This window comes from Lagenorhynchus albirostris, chromosome 9, assembly GCF_949774975.1.
Source record: "Lagenorhynchus albirostris chromosome 9, mLagAlb1.1, whole genome shotgun sequence".
Classification (NCBI taxonomy): Eukaryota; Metazoa; Chordata; class Mammalia; order Artiodactyla; family Delphinidae; genus Lagenorhynchus; species Lagenorhynchus albirostris.
In genome coordinates this window covers 46,334,492-46,357,390 of record NC_083103.1, presented here as the reverse complement: position 1 = coordinate 46,357,390, position 22,899 = coordinate 46,334,492, and the positions used below count along the sequence as shown (strand labels likewise).

Here is a 22,899-nt window from a genome sequence, read left to right as displayed (position 1 = left end):
TAACTAATGAGAACGTGCTGTATAGCACAGGGAACTCTACTCAGTGATCTGTGGTGACCTAAATGGGAAGGCAGTCTAAGAAAGAGTGGATATATGTATACATATAACTGATTCACTTTGCTGTACAGTAGAAACTAACATCACATTGTAAAGCAACTATACTCCAATAAAAATTAATAAAATTTACCACAATTGGAAAAAAAAATGTTGTGCTTTTTTTCCCACCTTGCCTTCTGCCACCACCGACTGTGCTTCCAATCTATTCCATAGTGCTGCTGCTCTGCCGTAAAGCAACTACCCCCCATCTTCCAACTCTTCACAGATGTACGCACGATCTCCTACCCTAACACACACCAGCTCTCCCTGACGGCCCTTTCTTCACCCTGGCAACTTCAATACCTATGTGAATGGACCCACTCAAAACCCCTGTCTCACAACTGACTCCCTGACTTCAAGTTTACTTTTGTCACCCATGCCTATGGACAAATCTTGGACCTTGTCATTGCCTGAGACAACACATCTCAATCTTGTCCTCCAAAATCCTACGCCCTGACCACAATTTCCCTTCCTGCCTATCTCTTGGTCTTTTTACTATCCAACAACTGCTCTTTGACCTTGGTCAGGTCACTCATCCCTTAAGCCCTCCTTCTTTTTCCTAGCTTATATCAGCCCACCTTTCTGTCCTTCCAGGCAAGAATCCATGATCCATCACACCCTCAAATCCCTGGCCCCGGTCTCCTTTCACTGTACAGTTGTCCCTTGGGATGAGAGGGACCCACCACAGATACCAAAATCCACGGATGCTCAAGTCTCTTACACGGCGTAGTACTTGCATATAACCTATGCATACCCTCTCATGTACTTTAAATCATCTCTAGATTACTTATACCTAATACTATGTAAGTGATATGTAAATAGTTGTAAATACAATGTGAATGTTATGTAAACAGTTGTCTGTTTACATAGCAAATGTGTGTGGCAAATTCAAGTTTTGCTTTTTGAAACTTTCTGGAAGTTTTTTCCCTAATATTTTCCATCTGTGGTTGGTTGAATCCGTGGAGGCAGAACCCATGGATACAAAGGACCAAATGAAAGCCTAACTCTGGATCAATTCAATCATCAGTAATCTCTGTTCTTTCTTGAGGGCCACTAAAATTGCTGGTTAGGAATCAGTATGTTGGGACTTCCCTGGTGGCGCAGTGGTTAAGAATCCGCCTGCCAATGCAGGGGACACGGCTTCGAGCCCTGGTCTGGGAAGGCCCCACATGCTGCGGGGCGCTAAGGCCGTGCGCCACAACTACTGAGCCTGCACTCTAGAGCCCACGAGCCACAACTACTGAGCCCATGTGCCACAACTACTGAAGCCCACGCACTTGAGAGCCCGTGCTCCTCAACAAGAGAAGGCACCACAATGAAAAGCCCATGCACCGCAACAAAGAGTAGCCCTCGTTTGCCGCAGCTAGAGAGAGCCCGCGTGCAGCAACAAAGACCCAACACAGCCAAAAATAAATAATAATAAATAAAAAAAAATCAATATGTCTCAACATGTCTGAAAGGTCTTTTACAGGTACATTCTGAAGTGTTTATGGATGAAATGGTATGATGCCTGGAATTCACTTGCAAAAATCCACAGGAGAAAAAGGAGGGGTAGTGGACAAGGACGGAGAAAAAAGAAGCTAGTCCAAGTGTTGATGACAGCTGAAGCTGGATGATGGATATGTGGGGATTCATCTTCTATTTTCTCTACTTTTGTGTATGTTTGACATTTTCCATAATAAAAAGTTCAAAAAATAAATAACCGCTTAAGTTGAAGATTGATGGGGAGTAGTGCCAAAGGTCACCCACAGATTATCTGCTAGTTATAAAATAAAAGCTATAATTTCACAATGAAGAAATTTGGCTTCCCCTACCTTAAGTAGTGACCAAATTTAGCATCAATAATAGTGAGGAAACCAGACATTACATGCCTCTGATCTGCTGCACCATTTATAGTTTTTTCCCCAAAAATGCTTAACCTAAATCAATCAAGCCTCTATATCTAATCTGCAGTTTACAGAAAGTACAGGGGAAAGAGGAAGAACCTAAATAACACCCCAAAGAAACAATCAGACAAATACATAAAGTGGCAAGAAGATTTATGTTAAAAAACTTAAGAAAAAGGAATGACTAAAACTGAACTCGTCATTTCCCACTCCACCTCTAATAAAACACATTCCCTCCTGTGCTTTTTCCACAATGTTACCCACGTTTCTCCAAGTCATCCCTGACTTTTCATTCTCCTTCTTACTCTCGTCCAATCTGTCACCAAGCTGCAAATGCTACCTTCTTAATGTCATATATGCACCTCCTCCATTCCCCTGCCACTCTGACCCAGACTTTATTACTGATTGCTGGACTTACCGCAATAATCTCCTAAAAACCATCTCCTTATTCCCAGTTTTACTTTCTTCAAATCTACTCTCTGCAATTCAGCCACAGTGATCTTGCCAGCAGATTTAACCATATTGCTCCAGTGCTCAAATTCTTTTAGCGGCTCCACCGCCCACAGTAGTGCTTCTCAAAATGTGGTAAGGAATTGAATGGCAGGAACTCAACATCATATTACACAGAATTAAATGGCATGAAATCACAAGGTGATGGAGCCATTCACTTTGTAAATCTTTCAAACCTTCTCACTAGATTAAGAAGAAAGTCTCTACTTGCTGAGGGAGAGGGAGGGGAAAGGGGAGGGGAAGGGAGAGGGAGAAGGGGAGGGAGGGAGAGGAGACATTCATAGGCAGCAGTATCTGGCAAAATTTTTTTCAACATTTTTTGCTTTCCTTGTATTTACTTTAAAACTTATCTTCTGTGTATAGCAAGTTATATTGATTTTCCACTTTAACAAAGTGAGACAATGTTTCCTTTTAAAATAAATTTAAGTTTGAAAGTTAGCTGACTTAAATATGTAAATAATAGTTCAGAGAGGCCACGATAATATTGTGAAGATGGTAGGCAATGAAAATTTAGTCTGCGGAAAACTGCCCTACAGTTTTAAAATTTAAATTAATCTGTGTGATTGTGGTGATTTCAAAACAAGCTTACAGATTGTTTGATATTTCTCTCCTTGAACTGGAAGGGCCTCTGTAAGTACCTCAAGGAACAGAATGTGGCCTATGTGAAGGTGCTTACCTTCCCAGGCTAGGTTAGATGGGGCCAGCAACCTCTGCCAGTCTCTAGAGGCGCCGGCTTCCCAGTCCTGAGCCACCATGCTGGAGGGGCCACAGGGAGCAATGATGGGAAGGGGGGTAGTAGGAGCCAGAGAGCTGAGGGGCCCCCGCTGCTTGAGTTTCCCCTGCTCAGGCACCACACATGGGAGTGACTGATTCTTCTGATGAGTCCAGCCCAGCCACCTTCTGAAAAAAAGTACGTGAGAAGAGCCCAAGCAAGACCCCCAAAACCATGAGAGATGATAATAAAATTATTGCTTAAACATGCACAATGTTTTGGGGTGACTTGGTACGCAGAACAATGGTAGATCCTGCCTTACAAGAGCTATTCCGACACCCATCTCTGCAGTCTCATCTTAATGCTGCTCTCTCTGTCCTACTATGCACAGAAAAAATGACCAATTAGTAGTTATGTGCACATAACTTTGCACACACTGCTTCACTCTTCTCTGTCTCTGCATATGCTAATCCCTCTACCTGGAATGCCCCTCCTTGCCTTGTCCATTTCAAAAACAGCGATTCATAGTGGCCAAAAGGTACAAACTAAAAAAAAAAAAAAAAAATCCATTCATACTTCAAAATCTGAACCAGCACTATTCCCTCTGTGCAACTTTGCCCTTATCTTTCTCACTGTCTTCCCACCAGTGACTGAATTAATCCTTTCCTCCCCGTGCCACTGGGATAGTGGCATAATTCTCACAGTAGTGTACTGACCTTGTATATGTCTTGTCCAGTAAACAGTTATTTAGTTCCTTAGGGGTAGGGATTGTACGTCTGTATACAGCTGGTCCTCCAGGGTCTAATGAGTGTTTTGCTGATCTGAAGTAGTCTCTCCTTCTGCTTCCGTATTTGTCTACTTCCACTAAAAACACTTCCATCTAAGCTTCTGGCTGACAAGAGCAGAGATGACCCCAGGTCAATGCTGTTCTCTCCTTGGTCTCTCACACACTGACTTCCAGTTCCAGGATTTTACTTACTCTGACCTTGAATAAAGCTTTCTTTTCTGGGTTCACGACCCTTAGAAGCAGCAAGCCGAGGCTGCTAAAAGCTGACTTTTAAAACACAATTGGGGGGACCTATTAGTTGAGTACCTGGGACATAAGTGGGTCCTCAATAAACATTATTCCTCTTCCTTCTCTCACTTCAAAAATCTTCCTTAATCTGTCTTCTAGCAGCCAAGTTTCTTCATACTTTTTCCAGCAGCTCCCCTCCCACAGTCACACCCTCCCTGGGTCTTAAAATCCCTTCAGACTTGGCCCCTGAATCTCCTCAGCACCAAACTGCACTTATTTAACAGGCAATTGCCACCCTGCTCCCACCTCAGCTAGGCTGAGCTCATCACACCAGGTATAATTTAAGAGAGAGGCTTTTATGTCACCATCTAGGTCTAGTGTGTCAAATTCAATCGCATACAGGATTCACTGTCAAATTTTCAGAAGGAGAGTGATGCAATTATTCCAAAACATTATGAAAAGGAATCTGGCTGTGTTGCGTAAGAATAATAGAAAACAAACAAACAAAAAAACAGGATTGGGAATCAGAAGACCTGGGTACAATTTCTTGATCTGAATCTCTCATTAAAGGCTTTCTTTTTTTTTTTTGTAAACTGAATCAGAAATGTTCCTCTATAAAAGTTGCAGAAAATGTTTTCAATGGTTATGGTACATAATAAATAAGAAATATAAGAATTTGAATATAGGTAGCCTCAGTCACTAAAAACACTAAAGTGAACAGAAATTTACAAATAGGAAAAAAGGTTATTTTTGGTTTTTTATCAATAAAAGTTAATTCCTACTTCACCCTACTACAAACTTAATTACAGTCTAAATGTAAAAACTGAAACCATAAAAACACTAGAAAAAATTAATGAATGATTTTTATAATTCTAATGAGTGAAGAAAATTTTTCAAAGCATGACACAAAATTCAACTCAAAAGCCATGAAGGGGGGAAAAAAAGCCATGAAGGAAAATATCATACATTGACCTACATAAAAATTTAAAACATGTGAAAGGCAAATAATTAGCACAAAGTCAAAAATTAAAATAAAACAAACTGAGGGGAAAAATACCAGCAATACATATGGCAAAGAGTTCTAATGTAATACGTATGTAAAAGCTCTTACAAATCTACAAGAAAAAATAATGACCAAATACAAAACTGAACAAAGTATTTGAACAGAAAATTCACATAAGAATAAGCACAATTGCCAGCGAGCATAAAAGGTATTCAATTTCACTAATAATTAAAGAAATCCTAAATAAAGCAACAATAAGAAAGCCTTTTTCACCTATCAGATTGGCAAAGATTGAAACACTCTGTAACGCTCATGTTGGCAAAGGTGTGGTGGAAACAGGCATCATAATATACTTTTTTTTTTTTTAATTTATTTTTGGGTCTTTGTTGCACGCGGGCTTGCAGTGGCTTCTCTTGTTGTGGAGCACAAGCTCTAGGCCCGCAGGTTTCAGTAGTTGTAGCACATGGGCTCAGCAGTTGTGGCTTGCGGGCTCTAGAGCACAGGCTCAGTAGTTGTGGCGCACAGGCTTAGTTGCCCCACGACATGTGGGATCTTCCCAGGCCAGGGCTCGAACCCATGTCCCCTGCATTGGCAGGCGGATTCTTAACCACTGCGCCACCAGGGAAGCCCTTCCATAATATACTTTTGATGAGAACTAAATTGATGCTACTTCTTTGGAAAGAAGTTTGACAATATTTACTAACATTTTAAAGGAGCATAAGCTTTAATCAGCAGATCTTCCCTTCTAGGAATTTTGCCTAAGGTAATACAAGTACTCAAACGCTTGGGCAAAGACAGCTATATACCGCTGTTTATTGCAGCACTGTTTATAATAGGAAAAACTGGAAATAACTCAAATGTCCATCAATAAAGGTTTGGTTAAATAAATTATGATACATCCACCTGAAGAAACAGAGTGCTGCTGTTAAAACTAATGTACTGACATGGAAAAACAGCCTAGGTAAATTATCAAGAGAAGAAATTTCAACCATTTTTTTTACTGTGTTAAAATATATATAAAAGTTGACATTTTAAGCATTTTTAAGTTTAAAATTCAGTGGCATTAATTACATTCACAATGTTGTGTGACCATCACCACTATTTCCAAACCTCTTTCACTCTCCCAAACAGAAACACTGTAACCACTAAGCAAGAGCTCCCAATTCTCCCCTCTCCCCAGGCTCCTGATAACCTCTACTCTACTTTCTGTCTCTATCAATTTGCCTATTATAGACATTTCATGTAAGCAGAATCATACAATATTTGTCCTATCATATCTGATTTATTTCACTTAGCACAATGTTTTAAAGGTTCATCCCTGTTGTAGCATGTATCAGAATTTCATCCCTTTTACGGCTAATATTCCACTGTACGTATACACCACATTTTCGTTCATTCATTCATGGATGAACACTTGGGTTGTTTCCACCTGTGGAACAGTGAATAATGGGACAGTGAATAATGCTGCTATGAACACTGTGAATAATGGGACAGTGAATAATGCTGCTATGAACACTGGCATAAAGTACCTGAGTTCCTGTTTTCACTTCTGTTGGGTTTACACCTGGGAGTGGAATTGCTGGGTCATATGGCAAGTTTTAGCTTTTTGAGAAACCAAAAGAATTCAGTCCCTCAACAACTGCACCACTTACATTCCCACCAGCAATGTATAAGGGTTCTAAATTCCTCCACACTGTCGCCAATGCTTTTTTTTCCTTTTCTTTTCTTTTATTAGAGTATAATCATTTTTTGTAAAAATAAAGTCAATGTATATACAAATGTATTGTAAGAAAAAAATCCATTGTTACACAACTGTTAACAATGATTATATTTCTGGGGCATGGGTTTACAGGATAGGTTCCTATTCAGACTTATTTATTTTTCTATTTTGTAAAAGTTTTTAGGACAAATGTATTGCTTTTGTTACAAAAAAAAAGGAAAACACTCTTAAACAAAAATTAGCCTGAGACAGTTTCATGCGTGCTTGCTAGTCTGAAACTGTAACACCTCACAGTTCTTGTGTTGTGTATACAGCAATGCCCTGAATCGGCAGCAGTGAAAAGATCTGAGTCCAGTCTTAGCTCTGCCACCCTGGGCACTCAGTTTTCTCACCGCTATGCTCTAATGCACCTAGGACCGGATCAGAGTTCCCAATCAGTATGCCAAGGATGGGTTACAGCTGTGCAGACTCCATCAACCCCTGGGGTAGCACCAGAGCTCAGGGTTACCAGCAGCCTCCTCCTTTTATCCCAGTGCACCTTACAAAAATCATCATTTTCTGTGGGTGCAGGGATATGAAAAAGGTTGGGCAGAGGTAAATCAGGTAACCTTTAATATCCCTTCCCACACTGAAGCAGAATTCTGGACTAACGACGGTAACTAAGAAAAGAAGAGCCCTGGGACAAATCTAAGCGTCACTGACCACGAAGGAGAGATGAAGATCCTCCCTCAAGGGGAGAAGCAAGCACAGGGAATCAAGAAATGAGAACTCCACGGAAGAGAAGGCAGCTTGTGTCTAATAAGTCTAATGTCTCACCTGAAGTCACAGGTCCTTGAGGAGATAGCCAGGGGCAGTGCCTGGAGCCATGCTGCTCTGGGAGAAGCATCCCGAAGTTACCTGCTTGGGCAGCAGACAAGCAAAAAACCTGACCTCTGTGGGAAGAGGCACTGAGGCCTGGCTAAGTGAAAGCCAAGTGAAACCCCCTGTCCAGGTGTTCTCAGCCTATCAGCTGGCAACTGTGGACTTTGCCCTTGAAATTCAACTCCCGGGCTAGAGAGATAATCTCCCAGGCATGTCCTGTGTAAACCTGGCTAATCAACAGAACACACTCAACGCTGAGCCTGCCTGCAGTCCCCGAAACAGTCCTGCCAACCAGGTAGCTGTGCTGAAGGGCAGGGGAGAGCTTATCCTGCCATTAAGGTCACCTATCCGAAAAGAATCACGTGCCCAGGACAGGCATTTTCCAAAAATCAGTCAACAGCTGTTTAGAGACAAGCACACAGCTGAAAACCTCATGCAGAGGTGACAGGAATATTGTGAGAAGAGTCCTAGGGACAGAGGGCACGAACCTTGACCAGGCTTTGTTGATGTTATGGGGTTAGTGACCCAAGAGATTCTAAAGTGTAGACATGAAATTCTAAGTGAATGAAGAAGGCACACCAGTTAACATCTGGCACTCTCACCCTCACTTGAATCTCAGCTGCTGAGCCTCTTAAGCAGTGGTTCCTAACCTCCAGCAGCAGCAGCAGCAACTTAGAAACCTGTTGAAAATGCAAATTCTCAGGCCCCACTTCAGACCTACTGAACTAGAAACAAGATTTCCAGGTGAGCTGGGGGCAGCTCACGTCTGAACACCACTGCTCTAAGGCCCTAGAGAGCTCTGTCATCTGGAGCACAGACCCTCCCTCCCCACCATCCAGCCTTCCCTTACAGTCTGCTTTAAATGAATTTTGGGGAACTGGAATATTACCTCTCTAGTTACACCCAATAAGACAGACAAGTTTCTTCCCACTCCAATTCTATCTTCCACATGGTCTCATAGGTTTCTTTTCTACCAACTAAACCCAGTTGTGTTCCTTTCCTGCTTTCAGAAGAACAACGATTCCCCAATTCCTGGAGGGTTCAAACACTTCAAGTTCTGACCTCCACCAATCTTTTCGGCCTCCCGCTAGCTCATCTGTGTGTCGCTGCTCATGGTAGGTGCGGGCTCAGTGAAGAAGTGCTGGAGATAAAAGCATTCTCTCAAGGAGTCTTTCCTAACCACAGAGCTTTTCCTTCAGAAGCAAAGTAGTTACTAAAACAGACAGGGATAGGGGAAACAGGAAAGCAGAATCCCATTACTTAAAAAAGAAATTCCTCTGTGTGTCAGGAATCCATGTTAAATCTGAAATTCAATCTCACCCTGCTCTGCCCTTCACAAACTATTCCATCTAGCCGGTGAACCAGGCTGAACACAGATCTCATGAACACCAAGGACTGAAAGTTTATAAACACCCTATACATTTTCATTTCAGAATCCTCACTCTTGATTTATAGAATCCAAAACAGGATCAGTCCCTTGAAATAGAAGTGTCTACCAACAGAAACTAGTCAATGTTCAATTCCCAGCAAGTGAAAGTTATGGCCTAACAAATTTCTTTCCTCAAACATTGCCAGCAAACTTGAAGACTCTAAAAGAGACCTGTGGGGCTTCCCTGGCGGCGCAGTGGTTGAGGGTCCGCCTGCCGATGCAGGGGACGCGGGTTCGTGCCCCGGTCCAGGAGGATCCCGCGTGCCACGGAGCGGCTAGGCCCGTGAGCCGTGGCCGCTGGGCCTGTGCGTCTGGGGCCTGTGCTCCGCGACGGGAGAGGCCACGGCAGTGAGAGGCCCGCGTACCGCAAAAAAAAAAAAAAAAAAAAAAAAAAAAAAAAGAGACCTGTGAACTAGAAAATCAGAGTTTACTTACAAATGCCAGTTTACTGACAAATTACTTAAAATTTCCAAAACCAAATTCCATCTTCTTACTACAAAATAGGGGGGATCACAATAGGACATCTAATGAGCTACTTGTGGAGTACTGATCAGAAAGATCACTCTTCCTACCCAGGTAAAGAGAGGTGATTCAGGCTGTTTCCAAGTCTTGTCACACACCCCACCCTCTCCAGGTTTTGATATGCACTGGTAGTCTCAATATTTAACCTGGTACTCCTTTCAGAAAAAGATGGGAAAAAAAAACAAAAAAAAAACCTCACTCAACCCCACAAACATCCAAAATCTATCCTAGCTTCCAATGGACAGAAAGGAGAACATGACAGTAAACAACACTTAACAATTCAGGAAAAAAATGCTCATTAACTATTTTGTATAACTAAGAGGAGGTGGCATCAATCAGAGTGGGGATATAGAAAGAGCACATGCTTTGGAATCATACAGACTTAGATTTGGATTTTAACCAAGTTAGCCAGTCTGAGTTCCTCAGCTGTAGACAGCAGAATATCAACAAATTCGTTCATGGATTGTTGTGAGAATTTGCTAAAATGATGCAAGTGAAAACGCCTAGTAAAACACAATGTCTAGAATAGAGTAAGCATTCATTCTACTAATGATATACCACAAATCTAAAATCTACAGAAATTTTTAAAACACATATTGATCCCAAGAATTATGCAGAATTGAATTATATTTATTCAACTTCCTTTGGCTAATCATTTATGTGTCTATCCCCACTCCAGCTCCCTTCTATTTCCCCATATTTTGACACTTTATCCCTAGTTGTGCCACACCTAGAATACAGACCCCTCATACTGGTTTTCCAAACTCCTTACCATGGCCAAAAGGCTCTACCTGAACTAGCCTCTACCATCTTATACCCCCCTACATCCACCTGCCCCCTATATTCTAACAATGACGACTTTCTGTTCTCTCAACATGCCAAGCTCTTTCCTACCTCAGGGGCTTTGCCTTGCTGTTCCCTCTTCCAGGAATGTACTTTCCCCAAATCTTCACATTCACAGCTTCTTCTCATCTTTGAACTTGCAGCTCAAATGTCATCTTCTCAGAGAGGTCTCCTCTAACTTCTCTTTTGAAAATAGCTATCAAGTTTCTGTTTCTCGGGCTTCCCTGGTGCCACAGTGGTTAAGAATCCACCTACCAACACAGGGGACACAGGTTCAAACCCTGGTCTAGGAAGATCCCACATGCCGCAGAGCAACTAAGCCCGTGCACCACAACTATTGAGCCTGCGCTCTAGAGCCTACGAGTCACAACTACTGAACCCGCATGCCACAGCTACTGGAGCACGTGCTCCGCAACAAGAGAAGCCACTGCAAGGAGAAGCCAGCACACCACAACAAAGAGCAGCCCCCACTCGCCGCAACTAGAGAAAGCCTGGGTGCAGCAACAAACACCCAACACAGCCAAAAATACACACACAAAATAAATAAATAAATAATTTTTTTTTAAGTTCCTGTTTCTCTCTCTTTTATATCACCATTATTTCCTTCATGGCTCATATCACTATCTTTATCTCATTTATTGATTTGTGTGATTTTTTACTTACTGCCCCCCCATGACACAAGGACTTTGCTGTGTTAGTTACCTCTACACCCCCAGCATAGAGAACTGTGCCTAGAACAGGATGGCTACTCAATAAAGATGTACTGAATGAATGAATAAATAAAAAGTTTCTAAACAAGAGAGGCAGAGTTGGACACCCTCCCTGCCCCCTCAGTGGGATCTCAAGGAAAGAATGTAAATTAAGAGAAAGGGCTGGGGAGAAATAAACCCTTAGGGAACACAAATGGATAAATCATCCCAACTCCCCCACTGACAATAACTGCTATCGGGGCCAGGACGATGTCATAAGTGTTGCAATCTCCACAGCTTTCTTTTTCTCCCCACTAACTTTTCTTATTGTGGTAAAATACACGTAACTCCATGGTTTTCTCCTTTAGTTTCTACAGCTTCCCAGGGCTCAAATTCTTCCAGCAAAGCTATGGAGACATGTGACCTTGGGTATTTTTCAGATGAAAAGGAGTCTGGATAGCATTGCTTTTGAAACCCACCTGGGTTTACCAAACAGATGTGGGTTTTGAGATTTAAAAAAAAAAAAAAGAAAAGAAGCTTTTCTACTTCCATTTAATGAGATTTAAATACAACAAAATTTTCCAGTTGTTCCTCATTGTTTTCTTTTTAATTTGACCCCTGCCACTTCCCTTTGGGCACTTACTCAGCGTTAAGAAAACCCACCGCCCTTCTTACCACCAGTATCCTCACAGCTGGCTCTCCCAGCACAGTTGAGTGGTAACCCAATCCTGAGCAGCAGTGATGACTCACAGCCCAGAGAGACCGGGTCCCACAGAGGACAGTGCTGCCCACTCCATTTCAAAAACAGCAATTTATCTGGCATTTCCACTTATGTTGGAACCCTAAGGGGTGAGTAAATCTGGGGGTTAGAGGGGGGCAAAGAAAATAAACTTCAGTGCTCTCTTTCTAGATTCCAAAGCCTCAGTTCTCTGAGTTAGTGAAGTCACAGACCGCAGACTGACAGTCAGTCACAGACTGACATTGCCAAGTTCAACTCAGCTACCCCAGGTACTTTCCTTTTGCATTCAAATACCACACTTCTTTATAGGTGCCAGGGTCAGTCAGGTTCTTTAATTTCCTTTCCCTATTTGCATCCATTTGCCAAGTGACAAAGTATAGGTACACATGGGTCTGACCTTCTTATTCTTAGATCCCTACAAATGAGTACAAGGCCCCACGTGTGGTTTCTACACACTGTGGTCTTCACTTGTTTTTTTTTTTTTTTTTTTTTGGCTGTATTGGGTCTTCATTGTGGTGCGCGGGCTTCTCATTGCGGTGGCTTCTCTCGTTGTGGAGCACGGGCTCTAGGCACGAGGACCTCAGTAGTTGTGGCGCACGGGCTCAGTTGCTCCGCGGCATGTGGGATCTTCCCGGCCCAGGGCTTGAACTCGTGTCCCCTGCATTGGCAGGCGGATTCCTAACCACTGCGCCACTAGGGAAGCCCTTCACTTCTTTTAATCACTCCTTCAGAACACACGATAGGTCAAAAATTGCTAATAAACTAAATGAGGTAGGGGAGTCTGACATAACTCTGTGCCAAGAAAACTTACCTCCAGTAAGGAGTGTGAGGCATAGTGTTGGTAGTTGAAAGTACCATCAAGGCTGAGCGTCTCCTGACTGTACAGGGAGCTACTGTAGAGACTGAGCTCCTGCCTCTGGGAGCCTACAGAAGCAAAACTGCAGAAGAAATAAAATGTTTGACCCTAATCCACAGAGTTTGGTCTTCTAAAGCAAAAGGAACCTTAAATTATAAACAGCCTCATTCAAAGGGAAAATCTGTGAAGCACCTACTCCCAGGAACTCCCCATTCTGCCCTAGGCCAGCCTGGGTTCAGCAGGCCCATAAATTGGCACTGTTGATATGACCTTCCCAGACTCTAGCTCAACAAGAGATAACAACAAAGCTGAGAGCTTTGGTAGCACTCAAAGGAGATTTGAGGGACTTAAAACATGCTGCTAAATACGGCAGCAAAAGTTCCTGTTTCTTGCAGTTGAACAAGGAAATCTCTTTATAATTACACTTGTAGATAAGATGCACCAAGCTACTCGGTACTACTCCTTCTTGTGAGGAACAGGTTAGAACCTCCCGTCCCAATCCACCGCTCCTCGCTCCTCGCTCCTCGCTCCTCGGGGGCAAGTCTCACCTGGGGCTGTGGAGACAACCTGTCTCCTGGAAGATAAAGTGCCAGGAGCTTCTTATACAGCTCACTGTCTTAGCCACAACCATTTGCCTGGGGATAGTCACCACTCTTCGTTCCCTAGCTCTCTCTGCCCCTGATTTACACTCTCCCTCAGCCCACTTCCCTTCTTCCTCTTTTGCCCAGGGCTCTGCCACAGAACATGCATTACTCATCAGAGAGGGTCCTTTCAACCTAGATGCTCCTTTGTTCCGCCAGATTCCCCCTCTGGTTTACATAATTCTTTACAAAAGCAAGGTACAAGAGCTATGACCTCTGTACTGACAGGGGACACTTACTACTGCCCTGCCGATACTAGATATCTGTCCAAGACATGGAGGAAGGGGATAGCGCCTCACATTTCTCAGCAGAACAAACTGGACAGACAGACTAGCCACTCAGAAACAAAGCCTGCTTGGCTTACAAGGGAATAATAAATATAACTATAGTGGCTCACATTGCATAAAGTGCTAGATACGAGGTGCTATTCTCAGCACTTGACATTTAGGCCTCACCACGACCCTATGAAATAGTACTATTACCACCTCCATTCTATAGAAGAGGGACTGGGGCATGGGAGGCTAAGTACCTTACCCAAGGCGACAGAGCTGGGACGTGGCAGAGCCAGAATGTGAACCCCGACAGCCCGACCAGGCTCTAGACATCACTCTTTCATTGGATGGCTCTTCCCTTAACACACAGGTTTGTCTCTGAGCACAACTGGCTCACTCCAGACTCTAAAGGAGAGAGGGTCTGTCAAAAAACACTGCCAGTTTTCTCCACTGAGAGAAGGAAACAGTGTTGGCCGCATTTATTCACAGAGCTGGTCTAAGTCTTTACAGCAGAACAAATGAGTACTCCAAACATGTGTTGACCAAAATTTTTCCAGAGGCACTAAGTGAAACCACCACCTCCCTTCTTAATGACCTGGGAGACCTTCTAACTTACTAAGGGCTAGAGCCTCTCTGCAAGTTGTTGCAACCGAGCCGTATGCAGCTGAGAACAAGTTCCCAGTCTCCAAGTTATACGAACCAAGGCAAAATGCTTCTTAGAATCCAGCTGATGGGGTTAAAAAAAAAAGTTACCCAAATATGTTTTTAAGCATAAATTAAGTATGTTGGTCAGTCTGAGGAAATAAAATGTATCAAATATTTTACTTAGCTTCATTGGACTTTAGGGAAATCTAGTTGGAAAGATAAGATAATGCATATCAAGAGTCAAGTCAGAATGTCAACGAAAACACTCAATCCAAACCTCCCACTTCCTGGAAGAGGAAACTGAAGCCTAGAGAAGCCAAGTTACTTCCCCAAGGTCACCCAGCAAGTCGTAGCTAGAGCCAGGACTAAAGCTCAGATCTGCTTACTACCTGGCCAGGGCTCTTTCTACTCCTGTGTGCGGGCAGAGAAGTTCTTAGGAGGGAGAGAGCTCTAACAGCAGAAGCAGCTAGCATTTTTTTTTTTTGCGGTACGCGGGTCTCTCACTGTTGTGGTCTCTCCCGTTGCAGAGCACAGGCCCCGGACACGCAGGCTCAGCGGCCATGGCTCACGGGCCCAGCCGCTCCATGGCATGTGGGATCTTCCCGGACCAGGGCATGAACCCGTGTCCCCTGCATCGGCAGGCGGACTCCCAACCACTGCGCCACCAGGGAAGCCCCAGCAGCTAGCATTTTTTGAGAGCATATGTGTGCCAGAAACTAAGCTAAGTGCTTTATGTAAATTATCTCATTTAACCCCTGCAACAGATCTTTAAGATGGGTAATATTACTAAGACACTAAGGTTTACAAAGGTTAACTCCAGAGGTCCACAGATAGTAAGAGGAAGCGCCAGACTATGAACCTCCAGAGCTGGCTACAAAGCCTATATTCTAAGCTGGGTCTTGAAGGATACAGGATAGAATTCATGGAAGCAGAGGTGAGGAGTGCTAGGGTAGCCAGTGTCCAGAGCACTGAGAGCAGCTTGGGAAGGGCCTCCAATGCTGCGTTAAGGGGGACCTCAAGGTCCTACCTGGGCCAGCCTGTAGGAAAGGGGCAAGCAAGAAGCAGTTCTAGACTCCCATGACTATGAAGGGTAAGCATCCTACAAGAGGGTAGAGCTGAGCCTATGAAGCTGGGTTGAGAAGGACCACGTCAGAAACTCTCCTGGGGTCTTGACAGAGAGATGAATAAAGTACAAAGTATACACTCCCTCTAAAAGAAGAATATGATTTGACTTTCCTAGCCTAGTAACCCCAACCTGATTAAGAGATTCCAGCCTTACTCTCTTCAAAGAGCTGCTCCAAGTTGATAATAATAATGGAAAGCACTGAACATTTACTGTGTGCCAGGCACTGGGCTGAGAGCTTTACATGTATCATTTCATTCAATCCTCACCACAACTGTAACAAGCTAAGAGTTATTATTATATCCATTTTACAGATGCCTCACAGAAAACTGGGACTCAGAGAGATTAGATAAATTACCCAAGGTCACACAGCTAGTAAAGAGTAATGTCAGATTCTAAACCTGTGTTTATATGACCCCTGAGTTCCAGCCCTTAATCACTTCACTACACTGCATGTAAGATACTCTCATTATGTGCAAATAATTCCATCAGAGCTGCTCTAAGGCAGCACCATACACTCACTGAATATCTAATAGTCACTGAGAGTTGAACAAACACATTACAGGTTGACTCACTTAAAAGCAATCTATAAAACTCAGTTGTCAGAACTCCATAAGGGAGCCTGTGTTCCAAGACATGAATGAACATACCAAAATCAGTTCCTCAAACAAATCTAAAGAGTTCTAGAAACTAGCTGACTTTATAGTTTTCTTTCCAATTTTCCCATTTCCCTTTTCCCGTTCCCCACCCCCTGCACACACGCACCAGGGTCAGACACTGTCAGAGAAGCCTCAAACACCCTCCTCCTATTTCCAGTCCTTTAGTGGGCTCTCTCCCATTACTCAAACAGTGCTTCAAATCAGAGTCTAAGAGTTGGACCCTCTTCCTTTTTCCCAGGCTAACGCATGAGATAGCCATTAACCCTACCACCAAAACCTAAAACTTCAGTAGGTCTGTGTTTCCTCTCAGTCACACGGACAGAGGCTCACACTGGGGAGGAAATAACTATACTACAACAAGTAATACAATATATATATGGGATAAATCCCACACTTGATACTTTTTTAGATCCTCCCCAGCTCTTGGCCCAGACCCTCTGTATTCACTGACTAAATGGGTAAACAGACCAAGAGAACATATGGGCACCAGAGATGTCTCTGGGCCCAAAGAGCAAATGAACAGGGGTGTTGACTGCAGTGCCAGCCGCTCCCACCCACTCCTGCCCTCCCAGTGCTTGTTAGGATCTACACAACACTGTCTCTTTGAGCCCCTGGGGGCGGGCCGGCATTCTGCTGTATCACGAAGGCCTCCTAGGTCAGCCCAGGTACACCCTCTATCACCCTTCCTGTCCCTGACAACTACCCTCTCCTCAATCCCCCTCCCAGGGCCTTTCTCCTGTTCCTTCTAGTAATCTTCCTACTGCTTCAGATCTTATCTCCCATAACCCTATGTTTATCTCCTTTTTCCCAGGTTCAAATAGTCCTTCATCCACTGTGACGCTTCCTATTAGCCAATCTCCAGCTCACATACAAATCCCTTCAGTGACAAGTCACACAGAAAAAGAGTCTGGATCTTTGAGAAACAGGTGGTTTCATGACAAACTCTTAGGAACAGGTCAGCTTTGGTTAAGAAGGCTTCATATCCTGATTGCATATAATTCACCCTTTATAGAGACAGTGCAATCTAAGATTCAGGCAGTTTTCAGAGAAGAGTATTGTGATCATTTCAACAGCCCCTCAACAGCAGTATACCTGAGCCAAAAAAAATGAGAAGGGATCTTTGGAGAAATCCTTCAATAAGGTAGTCTAGACTCATTCAGCATCTTCCTCTCCCCTCAAAACACACATACACACATACACACGTGCAGGCCAGTTTTCTAGGGCCCATGGCTAGAAACAGAGACCCTGGATTTTTTCTATCAGACAATATATCACGTGGCATGTTCCCCTCAGATGGATACACCCGCATTTCACCCCACCCACCTATTGGGACAGGTGCACAGAGCAGCTTCTCCCCAGCATAAAAGAGATGCACAGTCTCCCTCCCCACCCCCAGAAGAAGCCACTCACTAGTGCAAGTTTTCCCACAGAAAGAGAACTCTCTGCAGAGCATGCCAGGTGGTCTTTTTTTTTTCTTTCATGCCCTCCTGGCCCCTTTTCCACTTTCGCATGGTTCCTGCGAGGCCCCCTCCCTACAGCCTGCTCTCCCAAGCTAAGGCGGAGGGACAGAAGGAAGACAAGCCAAAGCCGTGCAGGGCTGCTGCCCGGCCTCCCCCAGGCTCCACACACGTTCCCTTTGCTTGGCTGCCTCAGCAAACTCTCTTGGGCCCAACATGAGAAATCAGGAGTCTCCAGGGCAGTGACAGGTAACAGCTAAGAGAAGCAACAGGATGACATGCTCTCAGCCTCTCAGTCCTGCCAGCCTGCAGGGAGGTGCTTTGGACAGCCCAGGACTCAGACCCTCTACCTGTCTCAGGTTCCTACCTCCCGGAAGTAGTCATTAGAATCAGGTGAGGTGGGGACGGGACGCAGCCTCTCTTAGTCCCGGGCCAGCAGTGTGGCTGTGATATCTGGAGTTGTGGTGCCCGTCCAAATGGTACACCCAAGCCCTGCATTCCAGGGACAGGGGCAGAGCCAGCAGAACTGAGGACGGCCTTGGCCTGTCCTCCAAAGTATTTCAGAATTGCAACTTCCCTGGGTAACTGATTATTCTAATTTTACAGAGAGAAGGAGCCCAGGGGGAGAAAGTGCAGGAAGAGGAGTAAAGGAAGGGGGAGAGAGGGAGTAAGAACAAGAATGTTACTTTTTCATCCTTAAGGAACAGGGAGGGATCCGATTTGTGACTCAGCTCTGGGAAACTGGACTGACAAGGAGTGGGGAACAGCTGCAGCCCCAAGCTAAGCTGTGGACAGCTTCCCCTCAGGCTGGAGAGGCTGCTGTGACAAGATTCACCTGGAAAAAAGGCTCCGTTATTTAAAAAAAAAAAAAAAAATCTGTCTGTTCAGGGGCTTCTTCCAAGGCACTACTCCAGGGCCTGGCTGGCAGGTGTGCCCTTGCCCTACAACAAAAGCTGCGGCTGCAAGTGGGGTGCCGGCCCTTTCCCGTGTTTCCACCTAGTATGCCAGGAGCCTCCCGGAGTCTCTGAGGACAGAGCCGGGACGCCCTTGCCCAGAGGCTCCACTCCCCTGCTATTCTGTTCCTTGCACAGTCCCACGGCATATCGAGTATCTCTGCCCTTGGAATTCCCAATTCCTTGTTTCTTTCTTATTTCCCTCTAAGCTGTAGCCACAGGTTCCTAAAAGAGCTGCCTAGCCCCCAAGGACCTTTCAGAGCAATAACACTTCCTGCCAGTTAGAACCCTGCCTTTCAAACCCAAAACGGAGGAGAAAGGCCTCCCTGCTCACTCGCAACAGTTTCCCCAGCAGAACCTAACAGGATGAGGGAACCAGCCCTGGCAACCAGTAGCCTCTCTTCCAGCTTCTAAAATCTATGACTCCGTAAGCGCCAGGCAGCTGTGGGAAAAGCAAAGGGTCTCTTGGAATCCCTCTCCTCCATACTAAAACATGTGAGTCAGGTGACCCAAGGAAAGCTTCATCTCTGAAGGATCATTTATGGCTCAAAGTCTACAGTGAACATCACTAAACTTCCCAACCCAAAGAAAGCACTATTTGTTTCTTTTCACATCTTGAAGAAGTTTTAAAAGGATTTTCTCATTTTTATTTATAAATGCAAAAGAGAAGAAGGGACTTTATAAATGGGAAAACCAGAACAAAGTGACTTTCCAGAAGAAAGAGGGACCATCCATCAAGTGTCAATTCATAACATCTTACATCATATAGGACTTGACTTGTTTAAAACTACGTTCATGGAAATTATTTCATTTGCTCCCCGCAACAGTCCTATGAAGGAGCTATTATCATTATCCCCATTTCACAGCCAATAAATCTGAAGGTCGTAGAGGTTGAGGGTCTTGCCCATGGCTACCTTTATGGTAAGTAGCAGAACCTGGCCACGGTTCACGTCTCCTAAACCCAAATCCATTATTCATTCTGCTACACCAAAAGAAAGATCATCTGCTAGCCCTCTTGACACGTGCGGGGACCATAAAATTGGAGGAGCTGCCCAAACACATCCACACGAGTAGAGGAGAACTGAGATCCTGGATTTGCGTTGTCCACCGAAGGGGCCACTGACTCAGAGAGGCCTCCTCTTCACATCCCCCAAACTGAGTCCCAGCCAACAGCGCCATGCCACATCCCCCCAGTTAACCGAGGTGTCAACCAAGCAGAGGAGCCCTGGAGTGCAGTGAAAGGAGGCATCACTTTAGAAGCGGCCCGTCTGAGGTCCAGGGCCATGGAGTTCACCCTTATGGAGCCTCAGGCCACAACAATGATGTACACATGTCCACATTCAGGGAGCCCGCTTGGGGACATGGCCAGTGCTTTCATTGGCAAGCTGACCCGAAGTTAATCAGAAGGCCCCCCTCATTGTTTGCCAGAGTACAAAAGACATTCTGTTCAGAAAGTTCAAGAAGAAAAACCAAAGAGCCAGGATGGCAGCTGTTCCCTCATCCCACAGAGAAACCAAAGGCACCCACCAAGTTTCCTGAGGCCCAGCAGTAAGTTTAAGCTATAACATGGCTGAAGAGGAAGCACATCCCGATGGGTCTCCACTGCAGGGAGTGTCCACTGCGTTAACCCTCCTGATAAGATCACTGACAACCTTAGCTACCTCATCACCTATGAAAGTGCCTTTCTGGAACAGTCTCCTCTCCTAGGCCACAATGAGTTCACCACACACTAGTCCTCTAGGTCAGAACAAGTATTACCGAAACATAGGACAGTGTAGAAGGGGCGTGCGGCATGGACACTGCATGCCCTGAGAGTTGGTTAAAATATTAACCAAGGAATCCATTCAGCACAACCACAGCACTTCATGTCTCCTCAGGAAACCTAGCTCTTAGCAGCAGCTCACTCTGAGATATCTGGATAAGAAAAACCTCTTTGCAGGTCCCCCAGCCCCCAGACACCACCTGCCTCCACCCCATGTATTTTCTAAGGAAAGCCTGTGATGGACTTTATTAATGAAGGAGGACAGCTTGCTTCTTACCAAGCTACCTGGGGGCCAGAGAGAGAGACCAACCCCAGTTCAGATATCCCTAGGACAGTCCCTCTGTCCTAATAACTACTCCAGAGAGACTTGGAGCTCACCACAGGCTCCCAGCTGAGTTAATTAGCTTTTTTTTTTTTTTCATTAGGTCAGACATAGCAGCACCAAGAGACAAAACAGACAGTGTTCACTAGAACAAACCAAGCCACTCAAAAGACACTGGAGTTTCCACGTAAGAACTACAAACACAATGCTGGAGTGATGATAACTCATTTTTCTACATAAAAGACCCTTCCTGTAAAATATCCTGAGACTTTGTGCTAAATAAAAGTAAGATGATGATTCCTATAGTGAAGTCTAAACACCTCAGGTTCAGTAAGAGTGAGATCAGCTAGATCTGCAAAGTCAAGAAAATTGGCTGTTTCCCTCCTCCTTAAGCTAATAGAATCCAACTGTTGGAGCATGACATCATTCCTGAGCCCCAAACCCCGAGCACAGAGTACAGACACTTGCCTGCCTCCCAGAAAACAGCCCAAGACTGGCCAGGAAAGGAGGAAAAACAATCCAAGCCTGGAGCTGACCTTACCTGAAAGTCCCGGTGCTTTCCTGCCCACTCCATTCTCAGCAGTTTGGCTCACACCACAGTCTGTTAGGGAGCCCAGGGCCCCCAAATCCACTCGCTCCGGCTCGGATACCTGCTGCGAGCTTCCCACGGCTCCTTCCTCTGACCTTTCGTGGCGCTCCTTCCAGCCAAATGAGCGGAGCACTGCTGGCCGGCCAGGCCAGTCGTCATGGAGACCCTGTTCTCGCCAGCGCTCGCTCCCGATCTCTCCCTCCCTCCCTCCCTTTCTCTCTCTCCCTCCCTTTCTCTCCCCCGACCCCTCCCTCGCTGTCTCCCTCTCTCTCCCTCAGTTCTGGGAGGCTTTCACGAAACAGCACTGTCTTTTGATCAGCTCGGTCTCTGCACGCATTCCACTCCTCCTACCTCCCTCCCAGTCAGACAAGGGCTCTGGGCTGCTCCTGGGAACTCGCTTCAACAGCTCAGAGGGGAGAAGGGAGAAGACAGTGAGTGGACTTGTTCTGCTCCCCACCAGTGTCTCATTTTTTTTATAACTTGGAAGAGTCCTGGTCAGGGGGGAGGGAGCTAGCTGGAACACTTGGAGGGGAAACAAGCCCTTCCTCTGGGTCCTGGAGTGAGGGGAGGGTAGGAGGACCCAGATGCACTGCCTCGACTTGTTTGTGCGCTTGGGATTTTCCCCGGCAGCAGCTGAGGCGGAAATGCATTCACCTCCCTGGAGCTCGCCTGGACTGGCCTCTCTTCTTACCTTGCTGCCTGCCCAGGCTGTGGTGATGGCTTTAACCAGTGCAGGGACTCATGGTACTAGTGCTGGTGCCAAAGCAGTCTCTCATCTTCCTGCAATGGAGAGGAAAGACACCAGGTCAGGTCCAGTAAGTGTCCTGGGCAAGTCAGAGTCACAGCCCAAGCAACAAATGTGATACAAATACAGCCTAAAGCCCAGGCTTTCTGTGAGCTGTCGTCATGGCCAGAAATAATATCAGTGCTGTTAAAGAGCTAGCACAGTGCCTGGGACACAGCAGGCCCTCTAAGCGTAATCCCCTGATGCAAATTTCTGCTTTGTAATATATTTTTTAAAATATTTATTTATTTGGCTGTGCCGGGTCTTAGTTGTGGCATGTGGGATCTAGTTCCCTGACCAGGGATCAAACCCGGGCCCCCTAAATTGGGAGCACGGAGTCTTATCCACTGGACCACCAGGGAAGTCCTCTGCTTTGTAATATTCTTTTACATGCACTATTTTGTTCGATCCCCAAAACCTTTTGAAGTATACTGGATAGATATCATTATCACCATTTTATAGATGGGAAAACTAAGGCTCAGAGGGATCAAATATCTAGTCCACAGTTACAAAGCCAGTTTGGCAGTCGAAGAACTAACAGTAGAGACCAGTCCGCTGCCCCCTAGTCTGGTACTTTCCTCTAAGGTACACTGCCATCTGATCTTACAAACTAACAGTTTTTTTGACAGCCAGTTATGAGATACAAGGCTGGGTTCCCTGGGGAAGATAGAGACTCCTTCTGAGTCGTGATCAAATAGGCCCTACTATCATCTTTTAGCCTGAAGGCTCTACGATAGCCTCTATGAGATGTGAAACATACAGGTGCACAGATGAGAGAAAAAAAGTCCTGCCCTATAGCTATAAATTACCT

At 45.0% G+C, this 22,899-nt stretch overlaps 1 protein-coding gene across 8 annotated transcripts in view; it reads right to left on the bottom strand.

The window, feature by feature from the left end:
- DENND2B (DENN domain containing 2B) overlaps positions 1–22,899 on the bottom strand; it is a 155,680-nt gene that overhangs the window by 87,042 nt on the left and 45,739 nt on the right. For 4 of the 8 annotated variants that reach the window (XM_060159724.1, XM_060159725.1, XM_060159728.1 and 1 more), the window contains one exon: positions 21,996–22,084. The gene's annotated coding sequence lies outside the window, so the exon portion shown is untranslated. Of the gene's footprint in view, positions 1–10,648; positions 10,670–21,256; positions 21,440–21,995; positions 22,085–22,899 lie in introns of those variants that run through there. The other 4 variants (XM_060159723.1, XM_060159730.1, XM_060159731.1 and 1 more) reach the window with 2 other exon arrangements.